Source organism: Protopterus annectens, chromosome 1.part1, assembly GCF_019279795.1.
Source record: "Protopterus annectens isolate FY-2018-M chromosome 1.part1, PAN1.0, whole genome shotgun sequence".
Classification (NCBI taxonomy): domain Eukaryota; kingdom Metazoa; phylum Chordata; order Ceratodontiformes; family Protopteridae; genus Protopterus; species Protopterus annectens.
In genome coordinates this window covers 1965556556-1965578056 of record NC_056726.1, presented here as the reverse complement: position 1 = coordinate 1965578056, position 21501 = coordinate 1965556556, and the positions used below count along the sequence as shown (strand labels likewise).

The following is a 21501-nucleotide window of genomic DNA, read 5'->3' as shown; positions in this document are numbered from 1 at the left end:
GTTGACCAATGAGTTTACGAGTTTGACCTGTTTCGTCCAACCCCCTTACTTCGGATGGCAAACACGAATCCATCCTTCTTCCACGAGTATGCAACAATCAAATTGAAGGTGGTATTTGCACATAAACCAACCAAAAGCATAAACCAAGGTGCAAAAAGCAAAGTAAGGAATCCAGTTACCATCCAAGACCAACTGTATTAAAATCCACTTTATTTGGACAAAATCCACATGCAGTTTAAAACATAAACGCTTTGAAATTTAACCACAGCGAGTGGTTAAATTTCAACGCGTTTATGTTTTAAACTGCATGTGGATTTTGTCCAAATAAAGTGGATTTTAATACAGTTGGTCTCGGATGGTAACTGGATTCCTTACTTTGCTTTTTGCACCTTGGTTTATGCTTTTGGTTGGTTTATGTGCAAATACCACCTTCAATTTGATTGTTGAATTACAGAACAACAAAGATATTGTCATTCTCTCTGCTGATAAAGGTGGGGCCATAGTGGTAATGAATTGGCTCCAATATGATTATGAAGCTAAAAGACAACTTAAAGATAGGCGTTACTATTTGGAAATGGCTCTGGACCCCACCTTTAGGTTCAAAAAACAGACACATTTTTGTCATTAGCTAGGGAAGAAGGCATTGTTACCGATAAAGTTATGCAACATCTCACTATTAAGGATCCTATGAGTCAATATATTTATTTTTTGCCCAAAATACACAAGAATCCTGTTAAACCACCTGGATGACCAATTGTGTCTGGTAGAGGCTCTATCACTGAACCATTGTCATTGTTCCTTACGAAATTTCTCAAACCTCTATTACGGTGGGTCCAATCATGCATATGGGACACCACAGAATTTCTAAAAATAATTTCGGAAACCCAACTTGAACCAGAATGGTTATGTGCACTCTAGATGTTAATGCTCTTTACACTAAAATCCCTCATGCCACTGGGTTGGAGGCCATTGAATACTGGCTGTATAAATCTGAATTGTACCAGCCAGGGTTCAATACTTTTTTGTTGGGCCTGACAGAACATGTCCTAACTAACAATGTCTTTTTCTGTCAAGATACATGTTATTGGCAAATCAAGGGTACGGCTATGGGGGCATCCTTTGCCCCCATTTATGCTGACCTTTTTATGGTTTCATTGAAGAACAACTAATCTATGATGCATGCCATAACTTGTACCTGACGGAAATAGACATCTGGAGGCGGTATTTGGATGATTGCTGGATGGTATGGAGGTCGGATGTGGAATATTTGTCTGAATTTATTGACTAAATGAAAATAAATTTGGTCGCATCTCACTTGCTGTTCTGTATTAATGTAAAGAATAAATAAAAATTATTGAAAAAATAAATTGGGTCTACACTTCACGGTTAACTTTGATGCAAACATCATTACTTTTCTTGATGTTTCCATCTCCAGAAAACCAGATCATACTTTGTATACTGAAGTTTTCAGGAAGTACCCCCAATATAATACCCTCCTCCATGCATCCAGCTTTCATCTGCCTCATATAGCTAAAAATATCCCCAAATCCCAATACATTAGAATGAGACGTATCTGCTCCAAGGATTCCACCTTTCAGGAATATAGGTGGGATCTGATCCACAGGTTTAGGGACTGGGGATATCAGATGGGTCATGTTCTTCAGGCCAGCAATTGGGCAAATACACTCAAGAGGGAAGATATTTTGTCCTACAAACAACGGGAGCAGCAAAGCTTGGCACCCATTAGACTAGTGACCACTTATGGCAGGAATTCTGATTTATTAATCAACAGTGTGCAGAGACACTGGAATATTCTACAGAGTGATCACAATCTAACTAACATTCTATCAGACAGATGCCAGTTTTCATTTCGTAAAGGGAGAAATCTTGCTTCCCATTTTAATCATTATAAACACTCACATTCCAGGACATCATTCCATGATGTTCAAACTACATTATCGGGCGAGGTGCTCACAGGATGCTTCCCATGTGGACATTGCACTCACTGCAATAAGGTTTTTAAATCCAAACAATTTACCAGTAAGAACTGTGGTACAGTTAATGACATTAATGTTTTTGACAATTGCAGTAGTGAATGGCTGATATATTTAGCAACATGCAGCTGCGGCTCTTTCTGTATAGGGCAAACCTCACGACCACTAAGACTGAGAATTTCTGAGCATACCAGTGATATGAAGAACAAGAAATTAAGTAGTGCTTTATATAAACATTGTTTAAAACATTCATCTGCCAAAATTAGTTTCATGGTAATAGATATCATGAAAGGGAACAAATCCAACAAAGCGGGTTGGCATTCCATTCTTGACACCAAAGAGAAAAAATGGATTGTTAAACTGGGTGGTTTATTTCCACCTGGTTTAAATGAACAATTTTAGATCAACCAATTACAAGCCTATTCTAATTAAGTGCATGTATAAAACACTTCTTGAAATGTATTTTAATTCACACTGAGGAAGGCTGTGTTGTATACCAGCCGAAACCGGTTTGTTTGTGCATTGCATTAACTAAATAAATTTATTTTTATAGCCTTACAGTTTGCTGGCTTACACTTTTTTTTTCCCTTGGATTTTATATTATTTAAGCTGTGCAATTGCTTTTCGTGCAGGGGAAACTTTTTTGATGCGAACCTCCACTCTACCCCACACAGTTTAGCTTTGTCAAGGGGAGGTCATGTCTATTAAATCTGTCGACTTTTTTGAGACAGTCACCAAAGTCATGGACGAGGGGAAGACTGTGCACACCGCCTACGTTGACCTGGCCAAAGCCTTCGACATTATTCCCCACTCGGTATAATAGATAAACTTTCTCAACTAGGCATCAGTCCATATGTTATCAGATCGGTTGCAAACTAGCTCACTGATAGAACACACCCAGTCAAAATAGGGGAAGACACCTCAAGCAGTAGACCCGTAATGAGCAGTGTACCCCAAGGATCAATCTTGGGGCCTCTGTTATTTGAGATATACTTCTCTGAGGTGCAGGCCAAAACCTGTGGGCTACAGCTGACCAAGTTTGCAGAGGACTGCAAGCTGGGCACGGTCATCAATTCCCTAAGTGATGTGGACGTTCTCCAAGAGGTTCTCACCCAAACAAATGACTGGTGCCAGAAACATGGCCTCAAGCTGAATGCCAAAAAATACATCATCATCCCCTTTGTGGAGAGTGATGCCCCATATATTACCACATTAATTAGCGTCATAAGCATGCAATCAGTCATGAGAGATTTGAGCACCTAGGTTGATAGCAACCTGACTTTTGACCACCATGTTTCTTCCGTTGTACGAAAAGCTTTCTATATGGCCCACCTCATAAGTAAGGGTGTTTCTTCCAGGGACAAGGAGGTCATAACATCCCTGTATTCTTCCCTTATAAAGCCAGTTATTGGGTACAAAGCCCCCGTCCGCATGTACCTTGCAAAGCACATGCAGAAGCTGGAGAGACTACAGAAATTCCTCACCAGAAGAATCCAGGGCTTCAGACATCTACCCTACACAGACTAAAACCCTGTCCCTCTACTCAGTTTCATACACACTCCTCAGAGGTGGCCTCTGTCTGGCATACAAATGGGACTGCTGCATATCCGCAAGTCATGTTCCACTCGAGTAACTCACACTCGTGACCGCAGTCTGATCTCTGGCATCAATAGGACTTGTTGGCAGGACAGATTTGTGTCCCAGAGACTTCCCCCATCTGTAGAATAGACTCCCTGTCCACATCAAGCAGAGGACCTCATTATCCCTTTTCAGGAGCAACCTGGATAACTGGATGGGAAACCGAAAATACACCCCTGGGATTCCACCTGTGTCCTTGCTGGACAGGGGCTTTGGGTGCTGACTTGCCTAAACATGGGCTAAACTCTTGGCTAGGTTTATAAGGGCCTCATAGCCAATAGGCTAGTAACTTCCTATGATCCTATGGACTTGGATTTGGCAGATTCTTATAGAGGCACTTAGAATGAAACCATAGTAACTGCAGTATCCTTCTTGATTAGCTCCAGTGTACTGGCTTCAAACACCCTGGTTGAAGTCTTTAAAAAAAAAAAAAAAAAAAAAAAGAAGGCTACATTGTGGGCGGGGGTGGGGGGGGGTAAGACTTCAATTCTGTAAATGGACAGTCATACGGAAACCAAACAAAGCAATGTGGTTCACAACCGTCTTAAATGTTGTCAAGTTAGTCAGAAGTTAGGGTTCTTGAACAGACTTTTGTCAAATAGAACAATGCAGCAGAAAACCTCTAACAAATGCACCTAGTAGCGATTTGTAAGAACAGTGGGGAAATATCAAAACTGGAATCACAGAAGCTGCATGTGTTTGGCTTAAGTAAATAAGCAGATTGAAAATTAAACTTTTCTTAGGGTGGCATGAGAAATTGGTGAGCAAGATAAGTGTGTGTGTGTAATTTAAGAAATATAAAAAGATACAGAGAGGAAGACACAATAACAACAATTAAAGCAGGAAGAGGTAGATAAGGTAGTCTATAGAACAAAAAGTCCACCGCAAGAAAAGGATAGCCAATTAAATCAACTGGGAAATCAGCCTTTTTTAGATTAATAATTAAGTAAATAAAGATGAAGGAAGGGGAGAAAAGTACTGCTAAGTAATATATATGGAAGGTGAGCAGAAACATGCGGTTGAAACAAAGGGCTGGAGCTGCTAAAACCAAAGTTTCTGCAAAGTATTCAGAAAAGAACATGACCATAACTATATCTAGCCATTGGGGAAAAAAAAACAGTTTGGTCTCCTTTCACAGAAGACATATCTGAAAGATTCACAAAAATGTAAGGCTCACAGTGCAGTGTGGCCTGATGGGATTCATCCTATAGTATTTTAAGAACTGGCAGGAATGTGGTTATGAGGTACTAATGAGCTTCATCCTGTAGTCCTGGTTTGGGTACCTCTTGAAATTTTGAAAACTGTGACTGGGAATCCTCTAGAACTGCAGGGGGCAAAAATCCTCCCTACCAAACCACCTTAAGTATAACTAAAAGCTGTAAATCCACTGATTTTTGTTGGAATTTCACTTTACTTTAAATATCAAGTCTCACTTGATCAGGTCTCACACTCCTTATAGAGAGCCAGGCCTGGCTTGATTTCGTCAGTCAACATTTGCCAGTTGTGTAATTCAAAGCTTGTTACATATTTAGACATTGTTTCTAGATCACCAGTGAAGAGGATTTGTGCCTAATAGGGCTTATCCAGTTAATATAAAAATAGTAATATTACTAACTAACTTGTGCCTTGAAGGATTTACCCAGTTAATATAAATAGTAGTGCAAGTAAGCAACTTTTTTTCACAGACCATGGGCAAGAGAATATGATTCCTGCGACATGGAAGAGGGGAAATGTGATTCCCTTTCAAGAATGGGGACAAATTGGAACATGAAATCTGCTGACTTGTCAGTTTTATTTGTAGTGAAAATAGTGGAATCATTCAAAACAGAAAGAATTTTTATTGTGTGGAGAAGGGGGCACCAAACTGTAGAAAACATTATTTATGACAGGAAGGTCATGCCAGGCATGTATAATAGAATCACTTATCACATACCTCAGTATCCACTAAACATTAAAAATGTTCACTATCTACAGTGATGACAATATATGAAACAGCAAGTCTTTTTAACATACTTTATTTCCAGCATCTAGTAGCTCTGTACATACCTTCTTGCAGGTTTGCAAAAGTAAAAATTGTTCTATTTATACCTCGGATTAAATCACACTTGCATAGAGATATACATGCATGCATGATTTAAAGAACTGTCATGGATAATATGAAGGAGGGGTACTTTTTTCTTTTTATCAGAATGGCTACATTTTCAATATTAACATATAATGTAAATGAACTTACAGATACAGACAATGCATGTATATGTGTGTGTGTGACTATTTATACATGATTTCCTTGTATTCTGTCAAATGTACAGATTGTTGACTTTTTTGGGGGCTGTCGTGCATCATTGAATACATCCATGGCTGACTGTAGGATTACCAAAAGGAACAGCATTAAATATTGCTTTTAGTGAGGAGATGTATGTGCAGTAGCATTAAGTAGGTGGAGTGTGTTTGTGTGTGTGTGTGTGTGTGTGTGTGTGTGTGTGTGTGTGTGTGTGTGTGTGTGTGTGTGTGTGGTTTCTGCTAGAGGAAGGTTTTAAGAAAGGTTTAACTTTAATTTTTTAAACACCTTTATTAAAATATCACTTAGGACATAGGTGCACATACCTTAATTGAAAAGGAAACAAACTGTATTAACATTTTTTTTTCCATTTACACACATTATACATGTTTTCTTTCTTTATAACTATCATTCAATTAAATGTTGCATAAATCATTCAGTTTCTGTCTTCTGTTAAACTTCACTCCTCTTGAACATTATTCTGTATGCAGTGTTCCAATGAATTCAGTTTATTTGTATGTAATCTGCCCCTTTCCTTTTCTAAAGATCCATCTTCCAGTTCTTTTTTCTCAATTACAGTATTCAGTAGTTCAGATACAGTTAGTTTAGATTTTGATTTCCATTTTTTAGTAGTTGCTTTTTTGGCAGTCATCAGAATTAAACTTAAGGCCTAACTGTGTCTAAGCAATTCAGATCCTGTATCCCAACTCAAAAGAGTCATTTCCTTAGATGCATCCATCTTCTCCCCCAATATTTTAGATGGGGTACTCTTTAGGGAATTTTTTGAATCTGTCAAATCATAAGCCATGTTCCCAATTATCTTTTTCTTCTCTATCACACCTCCAACATTTGCTGTGTACGTAAGGAAAACTATTTGAAGTCTGCTTGAGGTGTAAAAAATGCCCCTGCAAACACTTCAGGGCTTTGTTGCATAATTGGGAGCCATACATATGTCCTTTTCCAGTCTCCATTCCTGATCTTTTCTTAACCTCTTGTGATTGTTTCTTAATAGTTATCATGCAATGTTTTATATGCCCTACTAATTATCCTCTGTTTAACAGCAGCTTCTGTTCTAGATTTGATTAAAAATTCTAAAAGAGCTAGTCTTTCATTTAGAACTCTCCTATTACTTTCTCTTTGCCTATAATCTGTTAATCAGTAATACGGAAGACAATCTCCAACCTACAATCCACTTCTTCTTGACCTTATCTCACTCTATTACCTCTCTCTGTCTAGTTATTTGCTCCCAATACCTTGGTTTATTTGCCAGTTTTCTCCAGTGAATGCTAGCCCCCTCTGTTGGCAAAATCTCCTCCTCCATTCATGTGCTGTTTTTTTTTTAGAATAATTTCTGAAACGAATATAATATTCTCTATGGTGGTTATTATTCTCCTTATGGATTTGTATTCAAATTCACACTGTCCTTATTTCTTTAACCCCTTCATCATTCTGCTCCACATTGAATTGCAAGTTTCTGCTTGTGTTATGTATATGGGCTTTTGTGCTTGTGTGTGTTTTGTTTAGTTGTACTATTAAGGAAATGTTGTATAGCAAAGTAATATGTAAGGTTGGGGTTAGCATCAAGGTAAAGTTAAGGTTATCACATAAAAGTGGGGTGATGCAGGGGATGAAGCAAATCAGGTTTGATCCCCCATCTATAAATAATAATCCCTGCTGAATGAGTTGTTGTGTCTTTTGGCTTTTCCCGGTTAGGGGTTGCCATAGTGGAACTCCGGTCTGCTAATGATTGGCAGTAGATTTTTACTTGCCGTGTTGCCAGCCCTGACGCACATTCATGCATGTCTCCACACAGAAGACGCTCATTTATTAAAATTTCCTCAGCTCTGTAATACTAACTTTAGGTGGAATATAAATAAATGTTAGCATAATCTTCCTCCCCTGCCAGCAACCCCTTACTACCTCAAGTCTACCATTATCTTTTTCTTTTCCTCTCGCATAACTGTTGGGGCATCTCTTGCAATCAGTATTTTTACGTCCCTTATCTCTTGTCCCTAGTATTCTGCTGAATCTACATCCAGAAATCCTTTCTTTGTCAAATTCACATTATCCAAATGTGTCTCTTTTAGTTTTACTTTTTGCACCCTACACTTAATATAATTCAGTACTTTGTCTGTAAGGTCATTTACATTCTATATTAATATTGAAAAAGTAGCCATTCTGATAAAAAGAAAAAAGTATTCTTCCTTCATATTATACATGACAGTTCTTTAAATATTTGTTTCCATTTTCATGTGCACTCCATTGACTGTAGGCTGATCTTGCATATTTTTGCTTCTTCTCTTCTCTGTTTGAATCCATGACACAGTCTCTGTTTTCATGTCAGTGAAAATATTTTAGGGGAAGAAAAAAAAACTCTTGTCCCAAATCTGTAGCCACACCCACATGTATTACATATTATAAAGTTAAGGATAATCTTTCTAACTTGTATGTTAGTGCCTTTGTTTCCACTTGCACAGATTGCTATTTGTTATCTTATGTCTGCACCCCTCTCAGATGAGAAAAACAACTTGTATGTTTACAGTAAACATTATTTATTTATTTATTTATTTATTTTATTTTATTTATTTTACATTTGTTGACCGGGCTAGTCTAACTGGATACATGTCCATTTTCAGTAGTGGCCCGGGGAGAAAAGCTCCAAGCATCTGCAGAGAGTAAACAATACAATATATAGTAATAGTCAAGTGGATTACAGTACATTAGCTACATCGTACATTAGCTAGATAGGTCAAAAAAATGTTTACAGAGTAAGTTAGTAGCTTTAAGCTAAGATTAAATACAGTGAACCAAAAACATGAAATTTTTTTTTTTTTTTTTTTGGAAATACAGATAGGTGAGATAAAACAGAAGAGTAGAAAAGTATAGAGAGAGCAGGAGGTGAAAGGTATATCAGTCTGGGTTGGAGCAGGGACATAGCCAGTGAGTTGTAAGATATTCTTTCAGATGCTTTTTAAACAGAATAGTGGAAGCAAGGGAGGAAAGTTCAGTAGGAAGTTGGTTCCAGATTTTCCTTACTGTGTTGGTGAAAAGTGAGTCTCCTGCTTTGTTATTTGATTTAATAGTGGAAACTAGAAGCTTATTGGATGACATTAACTTTTAGCCATAGGAGAAAGTACATCAGCTACCTATAAACAAGCAAACGAATAAAGTGGTACTACTAGGGAAGCAACTACTTGTATAGCTCTTCACTTCTCACAGTGTCAAACTTCATTTCTTTGTTTAATTTTTATTTTCACTGAAATACTTGCCAGCATCCCTTTGATAGATAATTGCATTGTAATTCACAGATTTCATTCAGAACACACTACTTCACTGAATGACTTGCTGATATTATTTTAAAAGATAATTACACCATACAGTGCAGATTTAGCTCAGAACACACTGTTCAGACCTCTCAAGATTAATTGCCAGCAGCTGTAGACTGCTTGTCCTCAGCTAAAAACTGGTGTGCATTTACATCCCCAAGCAGGCTAAGATCACTGCCTTGTATTAACTTTGACTTTGCTTCTTTTCAGTCTTTCTATATGCTGGAAGTGATTAGTGGTGAAGTGGGGTGATTTGAATGGTTAGAGGTGGAGCACATAGTGGCAGAAATGTGTACAAGATTGAGTGACGTATAATAACTTGTAAGGTGGTAAAACAGAGTAAGGATGCAGTAATAATTAATAGAAGCATGGTGTGTGGCTTTGTAGAGAGATGTCCGAGAAACAGGAACTAGAACACTGAGTAAGAATATAGGAGGGGTAGGAGTAGACAGCTGAGTGAAGGAGAAGTGATCACTGTGTTTAGTTAGTAAATATAAGACAGGAAAGAAAGTTAGTGTTTAAAAGTAGACTGATGGTTTAGGAATTCTGTGTATATTCTTATGCCCAGGGTATGTCTATATTTATTTGTATGCCTTTAAGAGGATTGGGTAGTAGGTAGAGTTCTTTGTGGAGAACACCTCCTATAAATATAATGCCATGAGGGGTGGCTGGAGAATGAAGGGCGGGAAGGGAACGTAGTAGCGAAACCTCTCCAATACTAGCAGAATCGTTATCTGTTATGCTGTCAGTGGAACAATTTTATGTAATAGGACCATTAGTCTAACACATGCTTTGGAAGTACAAGGTTTATACTACTCCAGACTGCAGTCAGAGCAGAGCTCTTTAGGAGGTGTAAAGTACTGAAAAACACAATGAATCTACAGAATTTTCCTATATATTCTCTGATGTCACTTGTTGTTGGTTGTCTTCCTGATCATTTTGATGTACCAGCATCAGTCTGTGATTCAGAGTACTACTGATACTTCTAGTCAACTCCTGGGCTTTTTTCCGTTATGTAAGCAACTTGTGGAACAATGGAAAATGATTCACTGGCAAAGCTTCTCCATGGCCTTTCTTATTGTCAGACGATTGAAAAGAAGTCTTTTTCAGCTTGCTAGCCTGCTCTTTGTTTGGCTGAACTTACTTTTTATTTCTTCCATAGCCTGTTCTTCACCCAAAACATCTTTAATCCTCCAAAAAAAAAAGACAGCTTGATACAACAACTTGAATCTCACACCTGTGTCATGGACATCCCCTGATTTAGGGGATACATTTGCTTCTTCTCTTCTCTCTGGTGTACAGAGAATAATCATTTTCACAAACACCCTGGTGTCACCATTTGTTTTTGTCAGGGTCATTTCTTCTGCTGGCATGATTGCATCTTTGCTAATTTAGGTTTTGGCTGTTTTCTGGTGGCCACATTTATAGAATATGTGTGATGTGCCTTCTCATTTAACAACTCCTGTTGTTGAACAGCAGTGCAGTTGCTTATTTGTACTTTCAAAGCATTAACACAGTTTATTCCTTCTGGGATAACAACAGATCTCAAGATTTCTCTGCATTCTCGGTCTTCTAACTCAGTTTTTTTAAAGGGATCTTCTTGAGATACGTCATGTTCAACCAGCTTTCTTTCTTTCACTTCAGTCTAATTTCTGTAGTGTTATCAGCTTATCTGAATAGTTACTGAAATCATCTGTTTTCCAGCCTTTTGTCATTTGGCTTTACATATTCTGCTAGTGACTCATTTATTGTAGACACCTCGAACTGTGTTTTTTTTCAGTTGTTCCTATAAATTACTCAGTAAAAACAAAATGAAAACTCCAGCAAAGCTAGAACTTCCACTGAGTGACCTCCCAAACCTCTTGTATCAGAGGCACATGGGATATATGCAAATGATCCTAATTAACATCAGGTGTTTCAGCTGATTGGCGATTCTGAATGGCCATGACTTGTTTCGTCATTTTAATGGACAAGTTCAGGCTAATAAAGCCAAACCCCACTAGCTGTAGATATGCATATTTCGGTTTTGCTGGAGTTTTCATTTTGTTTTTACTGATTTGGTTTTTCAGCGACCTTTTCACTCATTGTTTTAGTTTGTTGTTTGGGATATTTTTGCAGTGGCCCTAATGATGATGGACGTCAGTTGGGTATAACAGCCCTGTGTTTCTTATGCTTTGTCAAACACTCTACTTGTGCTGTACTGATGAGGTCATAAGGCCAAAATATGCATATTTCTTGAATTTCCTTCCTGCTTTAGCATCATCATCTCTTTTCACTTTGAATTGTAGCTTTCTGCTTGTGTTATGTATAAAAGCTTTAACTGTGTAGCTGTAAAATATACCTTCAACTCAGGCAATCCTAAACCTCCTTGTTCTGTTGGAATGATCTACTTATCCCATTCAGCTTTTGCACCCCCCCCCCGAGATAAAATCATTTAACTCTTTAATTACTATCCATAACTTCACCTGTGGTTGATAAAAATATTCCTGAGCAGTGTATAAAACAAAAGTTGCTAAAAATATTTTGACTGCTTGTCTGATGCTATACATATCCATATTAAAGAGCTTCCAGCTTCAGTCTCTTTCTACAGATTGTTAGCTGAAATATCTGTGTCCTTTTTAATCCATACTTTAAAAGTCTTCTTTTTATCATGTCCCCATAAATATGGGCATCGCTGAACCAATTCAAGTGTGGATACATAGTTTACAGATATAGCCTTTGTTTTACCTTCATTCATTTTAAAGCCCGACAAAACTGTCTCAGATTGTTCCACAACACTAAGATGTCCTTTTCTGGTTTTATCAGGTACAAATTAATATCATCTATAAATGAAGCAAACTTTTTTGGGTGCCATACTAGTTACATCATTGAATTCCTAAGTACCTACTTTCTTGGGGAGTGGTTCTAAGTAAACTGCACATAACAAAGGGGAAAGAGGACACCACTGCCTGGTTCCATTGTTCAGACACAACTTATCTGTTAGGAGCCCTCCAACTTTGACTTTTGCCTCCGATCCCAAATATATCCTCCTAATTAACCTTATTATTATATCAGGAAATTCAAATGCTTCTATTGCTCTAGTTGTAAAATCCCAGCTTACTCCGTTGAATGCTTTCTTTGCATCAGAACCCACCAACAACAGGAGTATTTCTTTGTTCTTTTAATGTTGCCAAATGTGAGCCTCCCCTCCACAAAACCACACTGATCTATATCTATCAACATTGGCAATACCTTTGCCATTCTTTTAGCCATTATGGGCAAAAACAGTTTAAAATTGAAATGGGCCTGTGTGAAGCTGGATCTGATGGGTGTTTACTGTCCTTAGGTGCTACAGCCACCACAACCTTTTTCCAGGATGTCGATGCTTCCCCTCCTTTTAAAATACTTTTAAACAAAACCTTCCATATTCTTATCACTTTCTTTCTTCCTAGCTTTCAAACTTCCACTGGAATACCATCTCTTCCTGGAGACTCTTCTACAGATTGGTTTACACATCACCATTTTGTAGCTCATCTCCTCCTGTCTTAACTGTTAATTGTTGAGCCTCATCTACCTCTAACCTTAAGCCTTCCATCTTCCATAAATGTTCCCATTTGTGCTTTTTCCTGATTTCCCCATTTCTCTACATCATAGAAATTTTAATAAAAATTCCAAAAATATCTCTAGTACCTCTACAGGATCTCTGGTCATTTTTCTTGTTTTACTCCTAAGGTTAACAACAACCCTTTCTACTTTCAGTTGCCTAAGTCACTGTGCCAAAAGTTTTTGTGCTCTGGAGTTATTAGCAAAAAACAGTTGCATAACAGCAATTTTTCTAACCTTATGCATATTATCCAGATACTCCCTTATTTTCTTTTTAGCACTCTGCAATTGCTACTGTTCTTGTTCTGTGAGATTCATATTATTCTGTAATACTTCAACCTTTGTCAGACCCTCTAAATAATTCTTGTTACTTCTTAAAAACATATGCATTTCTTTTATTTCTACCTTATTTGTAAACTCTGCTTTCATTTTATCCCACTCCCTAGCTATAACTTCTCGAGTACTTTTTATCTTCCTTAAAAACTCGCAAGTAGTTTCCACTACCCATTCCTTAAGTTCCCCTTTTTAATATGTAGGTGGGGAAGCACCATTGTCTTATCTGTACTTCATTACTCTGCATTTTATATTAGTAATTATTAACACATGATCTGAAATTGTTATTGGATGTGTGCCAAAGTTCTTAATTAAATGCACATGTTCCAGTGAAATATAATTTCTATCTAGTCTAGCCCATTTATTGCTTCTTGGAGAATAATGTGTAAATTCTGTATGAGTTCCTACTACTGAATTCACGTTTTCCATACCAAATATTTTCATAATCTTCAGAAATCTCTTCTATTTTGTTATATTTTTCCTTCTAGTCTCCCTGATACATCCTCATTGTTGAAAATGAAATTCCAGTCCCCACCTGTAAGCAGCATTCCCTGCTGAAAGCTGATTGTTTCTCCCAAAATTGTTTAAGCTTCATATTAGGAGTTTTATGTGGAATATAAATATATGCCAGTGTAATCCTCATAGGTTCATAGGTTCATACTAGGCTATCTGCCCTAGGGCATTTATAAGCCTAGCCAGAATGTGTTTGGCTTTCGCCACCCATTTTAAATTTATTTTGCTATGCCCTTTTTCAAGGTTAGTATACTGTACCTCTGTCTAACAGTGACACAGAAGTGATACCCAGGGTAAACCTACGATCTCCCATCCACTCATCAAGATTCCTCTTGAAGAGAGTCAATGAGGGACTCTGCCTAACCTGGACTGGGATTTTATTCCAGAGTGAAGGGAGCCTCTGGGTTATGAATCTGTCCCTCCAGCATGTCCTATTTATTTCAGTGCTGAGGTTCAAGTCTCTCGAGCGCGTAGCTCGATGGGATTTGGATTTTCTGAGGTGCAGCATGTCCATTAATTCCGGGTTGGACATGGCTTTATACGTCAGGCACAGATCGCCTCTGAACAGGCGGTATGCCACTGAGTAGAGCTGGAGTTTCTTTAACCGGGCAGCATATGGCATCTGTTTGAGCCCTTGGATCCTCTTGGTGAGGTACTTTTGGGGTCTTTCCAGTTGCTGCAGGTGTCTGGTAAGGTACATTCCAAAAGGGGCATTGTACTCAATTATGGGCCTGATGAGGGATGAGTAAAGAGGCACGATGACCTCCCTGATCTAGATGTGAATCCCTTCATGATTAGGTGGGCTATATAAAATGTTTTTCTAACCACTTTGGCCACGTGGTTGTCAAATGAGAGATTGCTATCAACTTGGGTCCCCAGGTCTCTAATTACTTCTTCTGTACTTAATGGATTACCACCTATGTGGTAATTTGTGGGCACTTTGTTTTTGCCAAAGGGATGACTATACACTTTTGGCATTTAGCTTGAGGCCATGGCTCTGGCACCAGTTGTCTGTTTCTATGAGGCCCTTTTGGAGGATGCTTGTGTCGGCTGGAGAGTCGATTATGGCCCAGTTTGCAGTCATCTGCGAACTTGGTCAGCCACAGTCCTTCCGTGTTGGCCTGTACCTCCGAGAAATATATACCGAACAAGAGAGGTCCCAGGACTGAGCCTTGTGGGATGCCACTTGTAACTGGTTTGGAGTCTGACATGGCTCCAGCAATTCTAACCATGTGGGTTCTGTCCTTGAGCCAGTTTGCAATCCATCTAGTGACATAGGGGTTTATATTTAAGCTGGTGAGCTTATCTATAATGCCCGAGTGGGGTATTGTATCGAAGGCTTTTGCGAGGTCCAGGTAGGCTGTGTGGACCACCTTCCCTTGTCAATGGCCTTGGTGACTGTTTCAAAGAAATCAACCAGGTTTAAGAGGCAGGATCTGCCCTTAACAAAGCCGAACTGGGTAGGATCCAGTGTTTGTAGGTCCCCAATATCTTTATTTATGAGGTCCATGATGATCCTTTCCATAGCTTTGCAGACCAAGCTAGTCAGGCTTATGGGGCGATAGTTTCCAGGATCCGTTGAGGCACCACCTTTATGGAGAGGGACCACTGTTGCTGTACGCCACTCTTTGGGCACATATCCTGTAGTAAGGCTGAGACTGAACAGTAGTTTTATGTTTGGGTTTAGCTCTTCTTGGAGTTCATGTAGGACACAGCCGGGACACCATCTGGTCCCATTGATGCTGTGTTTTTGCTTTGGAGAGGGCGGTTCTTACCTGAGCATCTGAGATGTCAGGGGGGCAGCACTCTGCTGGGATAGATATTTGCCCTTTTGGTGGGGATGGAGGGGAGAAGTTTGCGCTGAACCTGTCAGCTAGGATGTTGGCAATGTCTGTGGGTTCGGTGTATTTTTTGTCATTTTGGACTAATTCTGAGCATATCTGGGAATTACCACCCAGGTTCCTAACATAACTAAAGAAAGCCTTGTGATTATCCTTAGTGTCCTGTGCAATTTTTCTCTCGAAGCTGGCCTTAGACAATTTTATGTCTGCCCGTAGTTTTTTGCTAATACTGATCAGTGATGCCTTCCCTTTTTGGGATTTTGCTCTATCATTTAGTAGCTTCCTCCTTCTATTGTATAGTTTGTTTATGGCTGGGGTCCACCAGACAGGACGTCTGCCTTTGGAGGATTGGGTCTTGGTTTTATTTGGGATCGCATCCATGCATTCCTGAAGGTGTTCATAGAATGCGTTTATAAAGGATTCTGCGGTCTGGGCCGTATTTTCCACAGGCCTGGGGGCTTTGAAAGATTCCACCTCAGTTTTGAGGAGTGTGAAATTTGCTTTAGAGAAGTTTTTCACTCTGGTTTTCTGGGCAGGGGGTGGGGTCGGGATGTGAATATCCAGTGAGATTAGTTTATGGTCTGATCTTACCAGTGAGGGATACACTTCTGGTCTGGAGCATAGAGTCCCCATGTTGGTGATGATCAGGTCCAGTATGTTTTCCCCTCTTGTGGGAGTGGTAACAAGTTGTTCCATAGCATTTGAGTTTATAAATTCTAGGAACCTTTGGGCTAGGGTGTTGGAGCTAGAGTAATGCTCCCAGTCTATGTTTGGGTAGTTGAAGTCGCCCAATATAATGGTGTTTGGAGAGACCTTCATATTTTCCAGTGTTCTCAGGAAGGCCGAGTGGGGTTCCTGGGTTTGGGAGGGTGGTCTGCAGCAGGCTATAAACTGGAAGGCAGTTTTACCCACTGTTAGTTGCACATGGATAGTCTCTGATGCTTCGTGCTTTGCCACCAACCTGGAGGTGTGGGTATCTTTGATGAATATCGATATTCCCCCTCCTTTTGTGGTTCGGTCCAAGTTTTGGGGCTGAAAAGCATGGTATGAGGTATAACCTGGTAGTGCTGGGGTGCTCTCGGGAGCCCTGAACCAGGTTTCTGTTACTGCACAGATATCGATGTTCTCCATGCTAAGGAGAGTTTTGAGTGCGTGCATCTTGAGGTTTAGACTTCTGGCGTTGAGTAGCATTACTCTTAGTTTCTTATCCCTTGTGATACCTATGGAGGTGGGTTTGTTTTTTGAGCCTTGCCTAAAAAAGGCACTATGGGGGTAGCAAGAGCCTTTGCCAATATCCGAAAGCCCAGGGGTGACAGGTGCAAGCCAAGGTGCCAGTAGCCCGTTAGTACCAAAATCTGCCATTTTTATCATTTTTCCCCATTCTGTCTCTATTGGATCTCTTCTAGTAATTAATATAAGTATTCCTCTTTTTTATTTGTCCCTGATATTCTGCTGAATATACATCCTAAAATCTTTTCTTTATCAAATCCCCATGCTTAGTTCTTTCCAGATGTGTATTGTGTAGCATTTCTATTTGCGCCGCTGCATTTTTTATATAATTAAATATTCTTTCCTTTTTATCTATATTTGTGGGACCATTTGCATTCCAAGGTAATATGGAAAGTGTTGCCATTATGATAAGAATCATTGTTCCCACCTATTATATAAACAACTTTTTTAAATGTATATTTCCAGCTTTTGTGACACATGCACCCATTTATGTTTGGTAGGTTGATCCTTTCTGCATTTTTTCTTAACATTAGAATATGTGTCTCATTTTATAAGACTTTTGTATTAATGAAAACCCTCAAACAAAAAAAAAACACAACCAGAGTACCACATAACCTATTAAAATAATAAAGTCTTCAAATAATGAAGCTCGACTCTCCTAATTGGAACAGTTGTCCTAGATAAACAGCTCCAAACACAAGCCTCAATTAACCTAAAATTGAGGTTATCCATGCTAAGATACATGCTACTGCCTGTGCTTCTATTTACTCTATTTGGTGTCCTTTTTTTCTTTATTCTCCTCCCAGAAAAACAACTTGCATGCTTTTAGAAAATGTTTTAGCTTTAAAGAAACCAGTGCTTTGGCTTTCTTTTATTGCCCTATAACCAGATTGTCTCCATGAAAACACAAGAAAAAGAAAATACAGCCCTCAGCTGCAGGCATCTAAAGTCAAGTTGAAACATTTTTTTCTAAAGGAAAACTTTTCATTATATTCAGTGTAATCTTATTTACGTATTTCACTTAAAACTTATTAGATTAAGAAAAGGTTCTTAATCCAGACATTCACCTTTGCAAACGTGAGGAAAACATATCAGCTCTACATTTATTATGATCTGTGTATTTTTGCACCCCCATCTCAACAACCCAAGAATACAGCCATTTAACTTAAACATGCTTTTGTCTAGCCTTTTTCTCTTTTTGTATTGTAGTGCATACATTCCTTAATACTAAAAAAGAAGGAAAAAAAGACAACTGTTTACTTTATATCTTTATCACATACAAGAACAACTAAAATATCTTACTATAAAACATGCAATTTACATCATAAAAAGTTTCATAGAAATACTGCTAACAGAAATTGTTTTACTTACAATTACTATTTTCCTCCCTGTTCCCCTTACCTCAGATTCCTTCCAAACTTTAATGACATGAAAAGATGCAATTGCCTGTCAGGTCCCTAAAAGTTTAACGAAGTCAATAAAAGTCCACTCTTTCCATGTATTCTTATACAGCTGTATTTCACAAATACGATTGATACTTTGCAGTCTTAAATGTATTCACTTCTTTCCATGTTGCTGATGTTCCTTTTCATCTCCATCTCTGAACTCCCAACTCTGCTTCAGTTCCAAGGGACTTCTGATTCTTCTAGTCAACTTCTGTGCTTTTCTCGGCCTCTCAAGTTTTTTCCTTTGGAACAGTGGAAAGGTTTCACTGGCAAGATCTCACTGTTTTTTATTATCAGAAGAATGAGAAGCAGAGTCTCATTCTGCTTGATGGCTCACTTTTTGTTGGACAAACTTTTGTATTTCCTCCTTACCTGTTCTGCATCAAAAATTACTTTGACCATCATCAACCCCCTTTTTCCAGTTTTTCTACATGGAGTCGGGGTGTCATGTTAATTATCACCATCTCTCTCGATTCAGTGCTACACTCCTGCCTTCTTTGACACTCATGCCTGACTCTCGCTTCTCTCACACAATCCATCCACCTCTGCTGGACACCCTCATTTCCTCTTGCCTTATTTCTGTCTGTCCCAAATCTTCTTCACCAGATTGTCTTCTGCTTTTCTACACGTGCCCAAACCACCATATTCTGTTCTCTTTGATCTTTTCTGCAATTGGGGCTACTTTGGCTTCTGCTCTTATGTCCTCATTTCTTCGTCTGACCCACAGTGTACATCTTACCACCCTTCTCTGGTACTTCATTTCCATCAACTCTAGCTTTCTCATCTGCTGTGCTTTTACTGCCCAGGTTTCTGTATCATACAGTGGTACTGGTCACACTGCTGTTTTTTTGCACCTTCCTTTTCAGCTTCTTTGGCATTATTGTGTCATACATTTCATCTGACACTCTGTGCCAGTTGGTTGCAGTGCCTCTGATTCTAGCTTTGACCTCTTCATTCAGATTTCCCTTCTCCTCAGCCACCACTTCCAGATAATTGAAGCTGTTTACCTGTTCCAGTGTCTTCAATTCTCTCTTAATTCTCAGCGTTTTTCTGATTTCCCCAATTTGCTACAATTAGCACTATTTTATCTGTACTTAATTTCATCCCATTTGCCTTCAGTTTTGCATTTCATTCCCCTATCCAGTGCTGAAGTTTTTACTCAGAGTCTGCCTGTAATGTCACATCATCTGTATACAGCAATTTTGTTGATCTGTCCCCTCCGACCTGTTTGCTAAAGTAGTCCATCACCAATATGAACAGCAGTGGGCTCAAAGCTGAACCCTGGTGCTCACCCACTCCCACTGAGAACTCCTCTGTGAGACCAAACACTATTCATACTTAAGTCATTGGTTCCTTGTACATAGCCTCCGGTAATTCTACCAATGTTTCTTGGACTTCAAACCACCGTAGTACTGCTCAAATCAACTTTCTTGGGACCTTGTTGTATGCTTTCTCCAAGTCTAAGAATGCTCGGTTGGACTCTCTTTCTCATTTCTAGCTTCTTCTCAGCTATTTGTCTCTTTGCAAACATTGGGTCAGTTGTGCTGCATCCTGATCTGAATTTGAACTGCTCATCTCCCATCTTACTTTCTTCTGCTCTGAGTATCCATTTATCAAGCACCATCTCCAGAACTTTTATGCAATGTGACAGGAGTTTGATACCCCTGTACTGCCCACAATTATGAATGTCCCCTTTGTTCTTGTACACTGGCACAAGTATGCTTATTGTCCAGTCATCTGGGATATGCCTTTGTCTCCACATTGTTGTGAGTACCCTCAGGAGCTGTTTCCCCCCTGTCTTACCTAGCATCTTTCTTGTATCTGCTGTGACCTCATCTGAGTCTGCTGCTTTCCCTGACTTTATTTTCTTTAGTGCTGTTATTTTTTCTTTTATGGTGGGCTTCTCCTCTTCTCTAATTGTAGACTGTGTCTGGTGAAGTACAGCTTCTGTGGGGTTTTCTTCATTCAAAATCTGCTGGAAGTGCTCCTTCCATCTGCCTTGATGTCCTGTGGACTGGTGAGCAGGTTGTTGACTATCTTCTTTATCTTTCTTTCTCTTGCAACCTGATATAGTTTTGTTGTGCCACCTACTCAGTCACTTTCCAGAAGCTGGTAGAGTGCCTCTGATGCCCATTTCTTTGCTATTGGAACTCCTTTCTTAGTCGGCCAGTATTCCTTCCTAGCCTGGTCCGTCTTTTCTATCTCCTACTTTTTCCTGCACTCTTTCTTCTTTTGATCACTTCCTGACGTTCTGCATTCTACCACCAGTTTTCCTTATGTACCTTCTTTCCCACCAGCTTTCCTTATGTGCTTTATTTCCATACCTGGCCAGGCCACATTCTGTATTCCTCACACATGCTGTTTTCAGGTGCTGACATTCTTCTTCAACTCCAACTATTTCCTCCTCATCTTTAGGTGCTAGAGCCTGAGTAGTAGTTTAAACTGTTGTACTTTCTCTGTAGTCAGCTTCCAGGTCTTCAGACTGGTTTCTGTTGACCATAGAGCCTTCTCTGACAATTGCTTGCAGCTGATTGTGGCAACCAGTGGTTTATGCTGTGGGCTGTTTCACTAGGGATGACTTTGCAGTCAAGTCACCCATTATCAACAATAATTCATGTTGTTGTGCTTTATCCAGTAAGTCCTGCTAGGTAATTTTGAATGCATTCTTACCTTCTTTTCCCTGCTGTGGGGCTGAGATCATAAATATTACCCTATCATTATACTGGAGTCTGATTGCCGGGAGCGTGTTGCTGTTTCTGATAAAATCCATAACTGCCTTTTGAAGCCTCTCTCTCACCACAATTCCCACAGCGTTTTTAGCATATCCTCCTCCTAAGTAGTAGACTCTGGATCCCAAGCCAAGTGGCTTTGCTGCATTGCCCTTTCATTTCATCTCTTGGATAAATAGGATGTCCAACCTCCTCTGTATCATTATGCCACCCACTTCCAAGTTCTATCTTGTCAGTGAGCCTACAATGAGTGTAGCAATTCTTGGTTTGTGTTTGGCAAGTTGATTGGTTTTACATCCAACTTTCGCTCAACAGAGCTGTTCTGGGTAATCCAGACTGTGTAACTGGACACCAGCCAGCCAGTAGCTTATTGAAAAAGGGCAGTTGGGCTTTTATGGTGGGCACACACATGCCAATAAGGGCATATACACCCCTCCCACCGTTAGCATGGGTCCCTGGCATAGGTCAGAGTAGGCCAGGTCCTCAACCCACCATGCCCATTTAGCAATATTAATCGACATGACCAAATCACCTGGAGCCATATTTTACACCGTTTAACTAGCCCTGCTATGATGCTTAGTCTGTGATCCGT

General features: G+C 39.4%; 1 protein-coding gene across 2 annotated transcripts in view; it reads left to right on the top strand.

Annotated features, from left to right (window-relative positions):
* The window catches only part of BABAM2 (BRISC and BRCA1 A complex member 2), a 2993168-nt gene that overhangs the window by 2095844 nt on the left and 875823 nt on the right, over positions 1-21501 (top strand). The gene's annotated exons all lie outside the window — the stretch shown is intronic.